Source organism: Eleutherodactylus coqui, chromosome 3, assembly GCF_035609145.1.
Source record: "Eleutherodactylus coqui strain aEleCoq1 chromosome 3, aEleCoq1.hap1, whole genome shotgun sequence".
Taxonomy (NCBI): Eukaryota; Metazoa; Chordata; class Amphibia; order Anura; family Eleutherodactylidae; genus Eleutherodactylus; species Eleutherodactylus coqui.
In genome coordinates, this window is record NC_089839.1 from 148062927 (window position 1) to 148079912 (window position 16986).

Here is a 16986-nt window from a genome sequence, read left to right on the forward strand (position 1 = left end):
TTGGCAAACAAATATCTGTGCAGAGCTGCATGCTTTATGGTGACACCATTAGTCTACTAAACCATATATTTTCTCCTTGCATTAAGACAAACACCTCCAGTTGCTTTTGTTCATTATTTTTTTTTTCATTTGACAAACCTGCCAAGACATTGTGCTAGTACAGCATCTGTTAAGGAGCCGGGAGGTTTGATGGCAGCCAGCTAATTGGCTGCTGTTTCTAAGAGTAATGAATTTTGCAGCATGTCATAAAATGCTTCTAATTAAAAACACAACTATGCTATCTACAATATTCTCATCTGCTGTACACATAAGGCCCACACAACAGCCTCGAAGCATAGAGCTGAAGCATACGGCACCGCCTGATACTGATGTGTCTGTTGCAGGTTCTAGTGTGACAGGTGATGTAGTAACTTGCATTATAGAAGTGGGAGCAATACATTGCAAACGAGAAGAGCATTCGCCCCCCAACTATTATTTATTTGCATATAGTACTAGACCTTTCCTTTTCCTAAGTTCTGCCATTTTTCCTGAGATAGTAGTGCAAAATGGTTGTTTTTTAGGTTATAGACCACCACAATGAGTTGTATGGATGATTTTGACCAGAGTAAGGCTAGTAGAGGCAGCTGGGCAAAATACTGGGTAATGGCCCTAGGTCCACCTCTGAGAGTCATACTGTGTTGGACTCCTTATTGTGGCTGTCTATAGGATATATGCCCACACAGAGGCATGGCCCTCACTATGGGAAACCACAAGGCAAAACTGACATGGAAAAGGACTTGGGGGTTTTAGTTAACTGTAAGCTCAGGCAGCTGCTGCCAAGACAAATATGATCATGGGGAGCATCAAAAGAAGTCTACGGCTACATCATGAGAACATTGTTCTTCCTCTTTACAAGTCACTGGTCAGACCACACATGGAATATTGTGGACAGTTTGGGGCACCAGTACTCAAGAAGGACATATCAGTGCTTAAGCGGGTACAAAGGCGAGCAAGTAAAATAATAAATGGATTGGGCGGACTACAATACCCAGAGAGGTTATCGAAATTGGGCATATTTAGTTTAGAAAAAAGATGGCTGAGGGGGGACCTAATAACTATGTATAAATATATCAGGGGACAATACAAGAATCTCTCTCATCATCTATTTATACCCAGGACTGTAACAAGGGGGCGCTCTAATAACTATGTATAAATATATCAGGGGACAATACAGAGATCTCTCTCATCATCTATTTATACCCAGGACTGTAACAAGGAGGCGCTTTAATAACTATGTATAAATATATCAGGGGACAATACAGAGATCTCTCCCATCATCTATTTATACCCAGGACTGTAACAAGGGGGCGCTCTAATAACCATGTATAGACATATCAGGGGTCAGTACAGAGATCTCTCCCATCATCTATTATACCCTGGATTGTGACTGTAAAAAGGGAGCGCCATCTATGTCTAGAGGAAAGAAGGTTTCTATATCCACATAGAAGGGGGTTCTTTACTGTAAGAGCAGTGAGACTATGAAACTCTCTGCCAAAGGATGTTATGATGACGAATATTTTAAAGGGTATAAGAAGGGTCTGGACATCTTTCTTGAGCAATACAATATTACATGTTATAGACCCTGATTACTACAGAAGGGTCAGAGATTCAGGGATTATTCCAATTGCCAGATTGGAGTCGGGAAGAATTTTTTCCCCTTATATGGGGAAAATTTGTTTCTACCTCATTGTTTGTTTTTTTTGCCTTCCTCTGGATCAACATTGGGGGGTAATAGGCTGAACTGGATGGACATAGGTCTTTTTTCGGCCTAACATACAATTTTATTATGGGTCGTTGAGAAGTATGGAAACACCCAAATTAAGGTATCCCTTTAAAAGAGATAGCCACACACACATAATAATAATAATATTTATTATACATGCATGGCCACCTCTGGTCCGCTGGATGGGATCTCCAAACAGCCATCAAAGACCCATCTTTCCTGAGAGGTGAGACTCCCAGAGATGAGATGTTTATACACTAGCCATAGAATTAGTGACTGACAGTTAATGATGATTGTAAGGACTGATCTGGGCCTGGGCATATGCTGGAGGCTCCCTATGTCCTCAAGGTATGTGCCCCACGTATGTCCTCCATTATAATCCAGCATCAGTGATTATTTTAGAATTTTGTAATATATATCATAACATAAAGCTAAGATAGCAAGGTCTACTTCTTGGAGAATTCTACAGAAGAGTCCTATAATGATACCACTTTCGGAGACCTCTCTGGAGTTAAAGATTGACAGCGCCATCAGATATACAAAGTCCATGTTGATTGAAGTAACATGGATGGGATCATCAACTCCTATACAGAAGATCAAGCTTGGCATCTTATATCAAAGAAAGGTTGGGCACAAGTGGATAATTCCTCCAAAGAGTTATCTTATACTTAGTGGGTATCTTCTGGGCTAAACATCAATTACACTAATGCCACATTCCCGGGTTATATTCTCATTCTAACTCATGCAGTAAATTAGGGATGTCCCTTTTTCCTAATAGCAGTCCAGATGACATTATTATGCTTGTTCAGGCACCTAGTTGACTGATTCTCTGTATGCAGACAACAGTTACTCAATATATAACAACATGGTAGTAGATTAGTTAATAGATGAATTGGCTATAAATAAAGTGTCATTTTGTGGGATTATCCTTAAAATATCAGCAAATTATACCTTTTAATTTAACTTACTTACAGGGGGTGGACAGAAATATGGAAACACCATACGAAATGCATGGGATTTTAGTCCTTAGCAGGAGCTGCCCTTTTGACCCCTGCTTGGCTGAGAGCTTTCCCACTAAATTTGTGTTTACTTCACCTCTTGCCTTGCTCTGGGTGGTTTTGGGAGCCAGCTGGTAACCGCAGCTGAGTGGCTCAAACCCCTGACCAATGGAACCTTGTTGCTCGGGTAGATGTTCACTTCTGTCTGGCAGCATCTGCGTCATATTACCTCTAATTAAAACCGATCTCTACATATGTTATTAACATATAATTTATAATCCCATATAACGTAAGGCATGCAGTTTGTACAATTTTCATATTTTTGCCTACCCCCTGTATATCATAACAAACATAAAAGCAATGTGCATAATGTGTAATCTTATATCTGTGACTGCTGGTGTACAAGCTGGTGTAATTTATACAGTATATGCATCTAAAGTCACTAAAGACAATCATGTACAACTGTTATGTTGAACTATAGATAAAATTGATCAACAAAATAGGTCAAAATCAAGGTTGAATGTACCATAGAGGCAGCCTGGCTGATAAGGAGCCCGTAAAGAAAGAACTGCCAGCCATGATTGGTTCCTTCACCTTTTCTATTGGGTGGCAAGACCCTTTGTAGGATTCTTTTATACAGAGGAACCTTATTGTTAGCAAACAAATTGATTCGAAAATGGTCAAATGATCATGGAAACGTCATCATCATGGAAGAGAAAACAAAACACTAGGCCCTCCTTTTCCAGGTGGCAAATTTTGCAACATATTGAGCTGCCCAGGGTGATCTTTCCTATGCGGTCCCTACCCTTCTTTGTATGTTACTGTTCAAACTGCATACAATCCTCCAAGAAAAACATGGACAGACTGACATTCTGCGGGACAAGTACGGGGATTGGACTGCAGAGGACTGAGGTACAGGGTCAGTGATCCGGGGATTATTTTAATTGCCACATTGGAATCGGGAAGGATTCTTTTCTTTCCCCTTAAATGGGGAAAATTGGCTTCTACCTTATTGTTTTTTTTTGCCTTCCTCTGGATCAACACTGGGGGGGGGGGGAGGGGGGGTAATAGGCTGAAGTGGATGACATATGTCTTTATTAACATGAGTGTTTTATTGCGGCATTTTTGCCACAATAAAACGCTGTCCGAATATCACGACCATCTGATGCATTTGGATACTAATGCACTTGTTCGGATGGACAATTTTCCGTTGCGCATTCCTGTCTTCCAGCTAGAATATGCCAGCCAATCCCATAGACTCCTAAACTCTCTTGTAAACTCCCTCCTCCTCTTGTAAACTCTCCTCCTGCACCCTCCTCGGCTGCTGGCAAGGGGAGGGTGCAGAACGGGGCAGGAGATTAGCACACTAGCTTCACTAAGCTCCCACCCCCTCCCATTGCTGGCAGCTGGCAAGGGATGAAGAGTGGGCTGGAGTTTAGCACACTAGCTTCCACCCCTTCTCACCCCCTCCCTATGCCGACAGCCGGCAAGGGGTGTAGAGGGAAGGAAAGGGGAAGGGAGTTTAGCAGAGCTACAATTTCTCCCCCTGCCCAACGGTATCTCGGGCTGTGGCATATACCCGCCGCACCCAGCCGTCTGAACGGGCGACAAAACGGGAGATGTAGCCGTGACTTGGTCACAGCTGTCTCTCATTCATGTGATCTTTGGCCACGCTGTGGCCATGACGTGAGCGGCCAGAAATCGCAGTGTCTATGTGAAGGAGCCCTGTACATTCTGTTATGTTGCTATGAAATGCTTATAATTGTACTTCAGGGACCATAGAGATATCTGACTAAAAGATCTAAAAACACTGAGAAAGAAAAAATATGTGTCAGTCTTAAAACATTTGGCTACAACTTGTATATCCTTTCAAAACAGCTGTGTAAAAATGCTTTGATGTTTATTACCTATGGAGACTCTGTGTTACGGATAAGCAAGTTTACTTCTACTTCTCACACCAAACTTATTGAATTCAGTCCAAAAGATATTTGAGCTGATCTATGCTTTAAATATTTCAGGCCTCTTACAAACTGCCCTGAAGTTAAGCATGAGGAGACAGGAAAAATACAAGGAGGCTGATGTAACTACAATACGTGAGGCTTTATTTGCCCCTATAATTTCATTTATCTGCTTGCCATAATTAGATCCAATTAGAGCTGTTCTTGAAGTGTACCTCTAATGATAAATGACTTTCCATAAATGTATCTTATTAGAGAAAATGCCTTTTCTACATTTATCAAGCTCCTTTCCTCCTCTCACAAGACCATGACTCTTGAGTAGCCATGTGCAACCCAGCATATATTCCCTCTGAGCAGTAACCGGCAGAGAGAGCAATTTCTATACTGAGTAATACCGTATATACTCTTTGTCAATAATTTTCGCTAGAAAGAGTTGTCATTTTGCTGCAAAACTCGGCATGCAGTTACATCTCAGGCTGATATGCAAATGATTAGAGTTGTGATGTGATTAGATGAACGGTCTTGCCACCTGAGACCCTAAAAGTGGTTTCATCCTTGGCCAATAAAAGGCTCTTAGAGGTTACTTGTGCGTAGTGACCTCTTTCTCTGCTTGCGTAGAGCTTGTTGACCACTTAACAGAGTTTGATAGAAGACACATTACTGGTATGCAAGAAGCTGGATGGTCATATTGGCAAATTGCCTGCCACCTGGGCCATTCTGACCAGACTGTTAGAGGTGCTGTGACCTGTGGATGCATGCATGAGGGTATGAACACAAGGCAGCTGGGCTCAGTATGCCCTCGACAGATCACCAGTAAAGAGGATTGTCTGATCATTCGACAAGCACGAGCAGCTCCAACTTTTTCATTGTCCCCCATCCAGAGACAGGAGGTGCCATCGTTACAGGTCCCTGTGTCTGTCACAACTATTTCCAGCGCTTGGTTGCAGGACATTTCATCTCACGACACCCAAACATGTAGTGCCTTTGACATTCATTGTCACCTCCGTTTGCAGTGATCTCGTGAAAATACACAACTGGACTACTATGGAGTGGAATTGGGTTTAGTTAGGGCACTGATGATGGCCATGTTCATGTCTGGAGACGTAGGGGTGAGCACCTTAATCCTGCCTTTGCTGTGCAGTGGCACACTGCCCCCACTGCTGCTGTGATAGTCAGGGGGGCCAGAACATGTATGCCTCCATACTTGGCAGCATCACATCTTGTATCCAAACTGCAGGTGGCCCAACAGGGTACTAAAGCCTCCATGTCCGCCCGTATCATATTTTGTATCCAAGCTAGTGTCGGCCCAACAGGATACTAGAGCCTCCATGCCCACCCGTATTACATCTTACATCCAAGCTAGAGGTGGCCCAACAGGGTACTAGATCCTTCATGCTTGCCCATATCACATCATGTATCAAAGCTAGGGGTGGTACAATAGGGTACTAGAACTTTGATGTCCACCTGTAGCACATCTTACATCCAAGCTAGAGGTGGCCCAACAGGTTACTAGAGCCTCCATGCCTGTCTGTATCACATCTTGCATTCAAGCTAGAGGCGGCCCAACAGGGTACTAGAGCCTCCACATCCACCCGTATCACATCTTGTATCCAAGGTAGAGATGGAACAACAGGCTAGTAGAACTTCCAAGACCCCAGTATCACATCTTATATTCAAGTTACAAGTGATACAACAGGGTATTTGAGCCTCCATACCAGCTATATCACATCTTGTACCCAAGCTAGCGGCGATACAACAGGATACTAGAACCTGCATGCCCATCTGTTCACATCTTGTATGCAAGCTAGAGGCGATACAACAGGGTACTAGAACCTGCATGCTCATTTGCATCACATCTTGTATCCATGCTAGAGGCAGCCCAACGGGGTACTAGAGCCTCTATATCCACCTGTATCACATATTGCATCTAAGCTAGAGGTGGCCCAACAGGATACTAGAGCCTCCAAGACCCCCCAGCCCAATATCACATCTTGTCTCCCAGCTAGAGGCAATAATATAGGGGCCAAGAGCCTCCATGCCCACCTGTATCACATCTTGTATCCAAGCTAGAGGCGGTACATCAGGGTACTAGAACTTCCATGCCCGCCTGTATCAAATGTTGTATTCAAGTTAGAGGCAGTTCAACAGGGTACTAGAGCCACCATGCCCACTTGTATCACATCTTGCATCCAAGCTAGAGGTGGCACAACAGGATACTAGAGCCACGATGCCTGCACGTATCACATCTTGTATCCAAGCTAGAGGCGGTCCAATGGAGTACTAGAGGCTTCACACCCACCTGTATCACATTTTGTATCCAAGTTAGAGGTGGTTCAACAGGGTACTAGAGCCTCCACGTCCACCTATATCACATCTTGTATGCAAGCTACACGTGATAAAACGGAATACTGGAACCTGCATGCCCTTCTGCATCACATATTGTATCCAAGCTAGAGGCTTCCAAATAGAGTACTAGAGCCTCCATTCTCGCCCGTATCACATCTTGCATCCAAGCTAGAGGCGGTGCAACAGGATATTAGGGCCTCTATGCCCACCCGTATCACATCTTGTATCCAAGCTACAGGTTATAAAACAGAATACCTGCATGCCCATACCTAACGCAAGGGGAAGTGCGGAACCGATTAAAGAAGATTAAAATCGATAAATCGCCAGGCCCAGATGGAATACACCCAAGGGTACTAAGGGAACTAAGTGATGAGTTAGCTAGGCTGCTATACCTAATATTTCTAGACACTATCAAGACCAGTTTTGTACCATTGGATTGGCGCATTGCCAACATGGTTCCAATTTACAAAAAGGGGACCAAAAGTGAGCCTGGTAACTACAATTTTCGAGGGGATTCTGAGAGACGCCATCAATGAGCACCTCAAGGAGAACGAGGGAATAACTCCTCACCAGCATGGATTCATGAAGGGTCGCTCATGTCAGACAAATCTGATCAGTTTCTACGATGAAGTAAGCTCTAAACTGGACCTGGGAGAATCTATTGATCTCGTATATCTGGACTTCTCTAAAGCCTTTGACACCGTGCCGCATAATAGGCTAATATACAAAATGAGACAGCTCGGATTGGGTGAAAACGTATGTAATTGGGTAAAAAATTGGCTCAATGATAGAAAGCAGAGAGTGGTAATAAATGGTTCATACTCTGATTGGGCCGCCGTCACTAGTGGGGTACCACAGGGCTCAGTATTGGGCCCCATTCTGTTCAATATATTTATCAATGACCTGATAGAGGGGCTGCACAGCAAAATTTCAATATTTGCAGATGACACAAAATTATACAATATAATTAATGCAACGGAGGACAATGTACGGCTACAAACGGACCTAGATAAGCTGGGGGCTTGGGCAGAAAAATGGCAAATGAAGTTCAATGTTGATAAATGTAAAGTTATGCACATGGGCAACAAAAACGGATGTTACCAATATACACTTAATGGGGCACTGCTAGGGAAAAGTGATATGGAAAAAGACCTGGGGGTACGAGTGGATTGTAGACTAAACTGTAGTAACCAATGCCAATCAGCTGCTGCAAAGGCAAATAAAGTTTTTTTTTTAAATTCGTTTTTTTTATTAATAATCAAGTCATAAAATACAGAATAAAAGAAAAGAAGTTTGCTTGGCACATAGTAATATGGGTATAGTCATAGTTGTAGTTAGTTGACACATTTTTTATGCTACTGTATTTCTTAAATTTCTTGGTTAATCATTTATAACAATAAACTTTTAAACTTTTAAAACAATGCAATGCTGTTCTTCCTTATTCTTGGTCCTGGTAAGAAAAAAAATTACAAGTTCTAAGCGCTTGTCCATAGGGAGGGGGGGGGGGGTGGGGGGGGGGAGAGGAGGGGGTTAGTGTAGTTCAGGCTTAGGGTTCATACCGTAGGCAAAGTTGAGTGGGAGTCCATCCAAGCTCCCCATACTTTTTGAAATTTAGTCGGGCAGCCTCTATTTTGATATATGATTTTTTCATATGAGGCTACACAGTGTTTACAGTTTGGATCCAGTGTGGGACTGAGAGGGGTTCTATAGCCATCCAATTCACGGCTATCACTTTGCGAGCCAGGAATAGCGTCTTTTCCAGAAAGACGCGAGTATAGTATGGCCACACCTCCTCCTCCAGCAGGCCGAAGAGCGCCACCTTAGGGTCCAGGTCTGCAAATAAAGTTTTGGGATGCATTAAAAGAGGTATAGGGGTGAAGGACGAGAACATTATCCTTCCATTATATAAGGCACTTGTCAGGCCTCACATGGAATACTGCGTACAGTTCTGGTCACCGGTGCTCAGGAAAGATGTTGCAGCGCTTGAGGGGGTCCAAAGAAGGGCAACTAAACTAATACATGGAATGAAGGGACTGGAATACCTAGAGAGGCTATCAAAATTGGGACTATTTACTCTAGAAAAAAGAAGGTTAAGGGGCGACCAAATAACCATGTATAAGTACATGAGGAGACAATACAAGGATCTCTCCCAGGATCTGTTTATACCCAGGACTGCAACGGTAACAAGAGGGCATCCGCTACGTCTAGAAGAAAGCAGGTTTCATCACCAACATAGAAAAGGTTTCTTTACTGTTAGAGCAGTTAGACTGTGGAACTCTCTGCCTGAGGATGTGGTGATGGCAAAATCCATAGAGGAGTTTAAAAGGGGACTTGATGTCTTTCTGGAGAGGAAGGATATTATAGGATATAAATCCTAGTTTAATTGTAAATCCGGGTATACAGGCAGGTAGGAACTATTAGGGGTTGATCCAGGGAACAGTCTGATTGCCATTAGGGAGTCGGGAAGGAATTTTTTTCCCCAAAAGGGCTAATTGGCTTCTGCTCTTGGGTTTTTTTGCCTTCCTCTGGATCAACAAAACAGGAGGCTAACAGGCTGGACTAGATGGACATTGTCTTCATTCAGCCTTACGAACTATGTTACTATGTATCACATCTGGCATCCAAGCTAAAGGCGGCCTTACAGGGTACTGGAGCTTCCATGCCCACTCGGATCACATCTTGGATCCAAGTTAGAGGCGGCCCAACAGGGTACTAGAGCCTCTATGCCTGTCCGTATCAAATCTTGCATCCAAGGTAGAGCTGGTACAACAGGCTACTAAAGCCTCCATGCCCACCCATATCGCATCTTGTATTCAAGCTAGAGGCACTACAACAGGGTACTAGAGCCTCCATGCCCACATATATGACATCTTGTATGCAATCTAGAGGCAGCCCAGCAGGGTAGTAGAGCCTCCATGCCCAGCCGTATCACATGTTGTATTCAAGCTAGAGGTGGTACAACAGGGTACTAGAGCCTCCCTTCAAATGTTCAGTTTTCCGCCATAAATTATCCTTTTGCGCTGATATTGTAATCACATAGGGCTCATGACTGTATGCGTGAAACACTGTAGGCTGTGTGATGTCGGCAGAGAGCTGGCTACCGGCATGTATGGCAGTGAGTGTACTGCTCATGACCACGCATCTGACACATGCAGTCATGCGCAGTGTAACTTTTACTTTTTAATTTAAATCCTGTTGCGTATGTGTCACCGCCTATATGCAATGTATTGCGTATGGACAATGTTGTATACGCTGCCCAAAGAAAAGAATGGGGCTCGCACTACATGGTGCGCGGAGAAAGAGAGCATGCTGAAATCTTTTTCTCGCGTGTATCTATATGAAGTGCCTACACGCTAATGTGATCGGATCAATGAAAGTCTGTTTACTTGCAATGACTCCATTCACAGCGTGTTGCGTGGCTATACATTGCGGGCACAATACGCGCTGAAATCACGGTCATGTGAATGAGTCCTTACTTATATCAATGTTACAATCACATATATCATATAACGTTTCATTCCATTCTGACAACTCCTTCTAGAGGATGGATTCTATTGACAATAAGTGTATAACTCCAGCATTAGAGAGTCAATGCCTGGCACAGAGAAGGATGGCTGTGATCTCCAGAACAGCAGCACACAACTAAGTAAAACCTTGGCAGCATACACAGCTCGATAACTGAATGTCCACAAATGAAAATCAAGCTATAAATCAATAGTGAGGAAAATAGCTCAATAAGTTTAACGATAACCATGCCCAGAGATGGAACTTAAAGCACCTAGCCCCCAATGTAAAATATATAACAGGCCCCCCACCTACCATGTGCCCAGGACCAGACTGCGGGGCCTGGGACTCATCAGTAAAAGTCATTCTGGGGCAAATATTACCTGATCCCCATTCAGAAGTTCTCAGCCCACCGCATTCTCCATACACTTCAATGCAAAAGTGCACCAACCTGCAGTTTTATGGCCAAACAATATGGCTTTGTGGGTAAATTTGCTTTTCACCTGCAAAACTACACAAACATTAAAGGGACCCGCAAATCAACCTTGTTCACTGCACAAATATGTTGCACTGTGGCAAGCGTATTTGCTTATAAAATCATCTGAAGTTGCACTTAGGGCGGCCTCACACGAGCGTAAGAGCATAGACGCTCGCTGTTGCAGGACGTAAATGCTTTATGCATGGCGCTTGATCGTGGGCTATTGCACCCAGATCGGCGCATTTTACTGTACTTTATTACGCTGCTGAGAGTAAGTCCTGCCATGTTGGAGTAGGCAGGACTGCCTAATTAGTAGGCGGGGCAACCTACTTGTAAGAAGGTCAGCTGACTCGCAATGCCCAGGTGTGTTCGATTAAGCCTGTGAAATCACACAGTTCACTGCTCAATTTTGGCCAGACGACGACTTTCCATGCACAATTGTGTAGAAAAATAGATCATGTTGCTCATTTTTCCACGCGTGCGCGGAATTAAACCACACGTGAAAGAAACCCTTGCAGTCAGTGGTTATTTTGGAGTCCGCCCAGTAGCAACTACCTGGCCCTCATCTCAGACAGTTTTTGTTCTGGGGGTCTCTCAGTAGGGTCTGCCTGCCCCTCATCTCAGACCGTTTCTGTTCTGGGGGTCTCTCAGTAGCTGCTGCGTGGCCCTCATCTCAGACCGTTTCTGTTCTGGGGGCCTCTCAGTAGGGGCTGCCTGGCTCTCATCTTAGACTGTTTCTGTTCCGGGGGTCTCTCAGTAGGGGCCGCCTGGCCCTCATATCAGACTGTTTCTGTTCTGGGGGTCTCTCAGTGGCTTGTGCCTCCTGAGATGCAGCTTGCTGCCTTTCTGCATGCAGTGCAGGTAGGTGCGGGCCGGTGCCTAAGGTGGGTTCACCGATTCCCTTGTGGTTCGGAGTCTGCATGTGCCATTTATAATAATGGCAGTGTCTTCGTAGAGTGCATTCACATGGTTGTATTTGTGCTGCATATTTCAAATTTTGCGCTTAATTCGCAGTGAATAGAACCCACTGATTTCCATGGGTTCATTCACATGAACGCATTTTGTGCACGCATTTTGTTAGCACAAAAAAATACACAGCATGTTCTATTTTTGCGTGTAATGCAGGCGGAAAAAAAATTAAACTCAATTGCCCATTGAAATCAATGAGAGCATGCTAACATGTGTTTTTGCGTGCCCAAATACACAGGGGATGCTTGTGCAAGAAATACAGTAAAATAAGCAAACACTCGCAAAAACACAATGCCCATCGCAAAAATCACAGCATAAATGTGCATATAAATACATTTACGCTCCTGTGAAGCCAGCCTCCTTACACAGGTGTAGTCGCATGTATTTTTGCATGTGAAAAATATTTGCGTGCTAAACACAGAGGATGGAGGGGAACTGGGAGCCTATTTTGCTCCATACAATGCAGATGCCGGCCGTTTTTTACAGCTGACACTTGCTTAGAACAGCCACGATCAGTGTGAATGGCTCTTAACTATGACAGCAGTATTTAAATCCCCAATCGCTATTTTGGCGCCCAGCTCGCGATGAGATCATGGTTTGTATTTCAGTTCCCATAGCAGCCTGGGACCTTCAGTGGCCTCCCAGTGCTGCCATGACTCATTGCGGTATAATGTAATATAGGGAAAGTACAAAAAAAATGTAAAAATGAGTTTAAAATTTTTTCATTAATTATTAGAAAAAGAAAATGTATGAATTAAAAAAAAAAAAGATTTTCCCATATTTTTAACAAAAAAAAACCTAACTTATTGGGTATAGCTTAATCTGTAAAAGTTCAATCTATCAATGTAATGCATTATTTATTGTCTGGGAAAAAAACCCCGTCAGAATTGCATTTTTTTTAGTTACCCATCTCCAAGAAAAGATTTAATATAAAGTGATGAAAACATTGTATATACTGCAAAATTGTACCAATAAAAATATAGGGCGTCCTGCAAAAATGAAGCCTCGCACAACTATGTTGACGGAAACATAAAATACTTCTGGCTGTCAGAAAATGGCGGCAAAAAAGAATTTTGTTTTTCTAAGGGCTTATTCAGACGACCGTATATCAGCCGGGTATTCACACCCAGCCGATATACGGCGTCTCTCTCTGCAGGGGGAGGAGACTGGAAGAGGCGGGAGCAGTGCTCTGAGTTCCTGCCCCCTCTCCACCCCCTCTCCGCCCCTCTGCACTATTTACAATGAGAGAGGCGGGACGGCAGCGGGGCTAAGTTCCGTGAATTAGCTCCACCCCCCCACACCCCCCTCCCATCATTGCAAATAGTGCATAGGGGCGGAGAGGGGGTGGAAAGTTGGCGGAGAGGGGGTGGAGCTCAAAGCACCGCTCCCGGTTCTTCCAGCCTCCTCCCCCTGCAGAGAGGGACACCGTATATCGGCTGGGCATGAAAACCCAGCTGATATACGGTCGTCTGAATAAGCCCTCAGGGTGTTTTATTTTTTTTAAAAGTAGTACAGCAAAAAAAACCTATAAATTTGGTATCGTAGTAATGGTACTGACCAACAGAATACAGTTATAATGTAATAAAAATGCCATAAAAACAAGACCCTTCAATGATGGGAGAATTTTTATTTTTTTTCCATTTCACTCCATTAAGAAATGTTTAAAAGTTTTTCAGTACATTATATGGTACATTAAATAGTACCATTGAAAAACACAACTTGTTTTGTAAAAACAAGCCCTCAGACAGTTGGTGGATAAGTAAAAGAGTTATGATTTTTTGAGAGTGGGGAGGAAAAAATGAAAAAAGGGACAGTCCTGAAGGGGTTAAAGTATCAGCTGTTGAAACATTGCTGCACTTGCCATGTTTTCTATGGTCATGTATACAGGATGAAGCTGTTATCCCAGGTTTCCAATGGAAACGGTACCTGTCAGAGAGGCAGAGTGGTGTAATCTGCAAAAAAGGCATCACATTTGCTCTGACCCTACTGCCCTTACAAGCCACACTTCTTGTAATAGGTTCAAGCACATTTGTTACCATTTGTTCCGTTCGCACATTGGTGACATTGTGTCTGAATTTGTCAGCGATACATGCTGTGTATGTCATTGATACCGTGTCTATGTGTCTCACTCAGAGAGACAGGAGTATGATCTCTGATTGAATTTCTCATTTTCAGCAGTTTCGACTCTGCAGCATACCAGATCACCTCCCTGCTTCCACCTACAGGCCAGCGTGCGCCTTGCAGCACCTGCGGATGCGGCTACTATGAGATGAGGAAGATATGAAAGGTGTTTGTTGATTAGTGAGAACAGATTTTGAGTCAGAAAGAAATCTACATAATAGGCCTCCTTAACACAAGTGTATTTTAGCATGTTTTGCGTGCAGAAAAATAGAATCCATTGATTTCAATGGGTTCGTTTTTAATTCTTTTTTTGCGTTCAGAAACATAGGACATGCGCTATTTTGTGTGCATTTGCACACCAAAGAACCCCATAGAGGTCTAAAGGAGGTGCACCAACATTGGTGCACATATGTATGCGCAAAACACTGTACAAAGCTGCGCAAATCAGCACCTCGTTTGGCTTCCTAAAAGCTATTTAAATTAGGGCAGGGTAATTCCCTCACACATGTGAACTAGCAGTGCAAATATTCACTGTATTTTTCACAGGCATGCATGCAAAGTGCCCTTATCCATTGCGCAAAAAAAAGTTACACAGGAGCAAGCGTATTTTGCAATATGCCCGTGTGAAGCTGCCCTTATTTCCATTCATTAAAAAATCAACTACTTCACTGCCAGAACCGCAGCACAAAAATAGAGTATGTTGCATTTTTTATTTTTGCGTGAGTAAAATGTGCGTGCAAAATCGAAAGTGTGAATGAAGCCATTGAAAACAATAGGTTCTATTCTTTGTGCAACCCATGAAGCCCCCCTAAAGTTAATAAGATTGTGCAAATATGCATGATTATTGGGTATTCACTGCATATTTATGCATGAAGGCAGGAGAAATCTATGGGACCATCTTGCTTTTTTTTGTGCACATGAAAAATGGGCTGAATATGTATGCAAAAAAACAATCAAGAACTGCGCAATAGACAGTGAATAGAACCCATTGATTTAAATGAGATCCATTACACAGTGTTTCTTCCACGTGCATTTGAAACCAACAGCCCCCATCTACACAAAATCGCGCACTGAAATGCGTGATTTTGTGCAGAAAATCAAAATCAACCAGGACTAAATTCAGATACTGCCTTCTTGCTGATTGGACCACAGAATGCAATGCAGCATGGGAAGTAAGGGCAAGGAAATGCAGAACAGTTAACTACTGGCAGTATGCCACACGCTCCCTCCCTGATGGTGAAATGCAAACAGCAACACAACAGAAAAATCTGAACTTACAGATGTGAAACAGGGTGCAAACAGCAGCAAATGAGAAGGTACAGAGAACCTGGTGTATTTTAGAAAAACTTGTTAAAACTCAGGTACACTTTCCTTTAAAAGCACTTCTGTCTTTTTTTGGTATGGTCCAAAATGGGAATTGATTAGAGCAATAGAAGTAGGACTAGAGAAGAGAATTGCATATTGTTAGATTTCCTCAGCATTTACAAATCCTGTGAGTCAATGTTGCACTAATCACTAAGAGGATGATGCTTTTTAGGTTTCCCGTCAGTTGTCATAAAAATACATGACTGAAAACATATCTACAGTAATAAAATGTGTAGCAATTTCCCATCAACTGAAAAAAGGCAAAAAATACTAGTTTGTTAGATCATGTGAACATTATTCCACTGCTACTCTTTAGAATATGTTCACTGTTAAACGCAATTTTACACTATATATGTATAATTGAAGTTATATTACAGTTACTCACCTCTCCCTGCTCCCCCGCTTACCCTCCTCCGCTGTCTCCGTCCTCCCTGTGACATCATTTTGTATGCTGAGCCTGTCTACAAACAAGCTACAGCAGCTAATGACAGTGCTCAGCAATCATGATTGAACACTGTTATTGGCTGCTGCAGCAGGTTTATGGAACATCACAAGTGCTTGTAAACTGACAGCTGAGAGCAGAGCCGACAGCAGACGATGAATGGGGAGCAGGGAGAGGTGAGTTACTGCTGATTTTTATTTGAATGCACGGGGTTTCCTTATCTCAGACAACTGCTTTAAAGGGGTTGTCCCGCGAAAGCAAGTGGGGGTATACACTTCTGTATGGCCATATTAATGCACTTTGTAATGTACATTGTGCATTAATTATGAGCCATACAGAAGTTATTCACTTACCTGTTCCGTTGCTAGCGTCCTCGTCTCCATGGTGCCGTCTAATTTTCAGCGTCTAATCGCCGGATTAGACGCGCTTGCGCAGTCCGGTCTTCTTCTTTTCTGAATGGGGCCGCTCGTGCCGGAGAGCGGCTCCTCGTAGCTCCGCCCCGTCACGTGCCGATTCCAGCCAATCAGGAGGCTGGAATCGGCAATGGACCGCACAGAAGACCTGCGGTCCACCGAGGGTGAAGATCCCGGCGGCCATCTTCACCAGGTAAGTAAGAAGTCACCGGAGCGCGGGGATTCAGGTAAGCACTATCCGGTTTTCTTTTTTAACCCCTGCATCGGGTTTGTCTCGCGCCGAACGGGGGGGCTATTGAAAAAAAAAAAAAAACAGTTTCGGCGCGGGACAACCCCTTTAAGCAATATTTAAGACTGAGTAACTTTAAAAATATATGGTTCCACTGATCTCAAGTAACAGGCTGCATTCACAGGGGCGTCCCGCGTTTTTACATTGGCCCCCTGTGTCATAAAAAGACGAGAATGGGCACACAAATCTAAAGTTTGTGCGCCCATTCAGACGGCGCATATAAGCCGAGGCCGCAATACCATTGTGTGGGAGGAGACAGTGTCTCTCGGCAAGGGGAGGAGGCGCCCCTTGTCACAGCCAGCAATGGGAGGGGGCGCCCCGTCCCACCCCCTACCATTGCA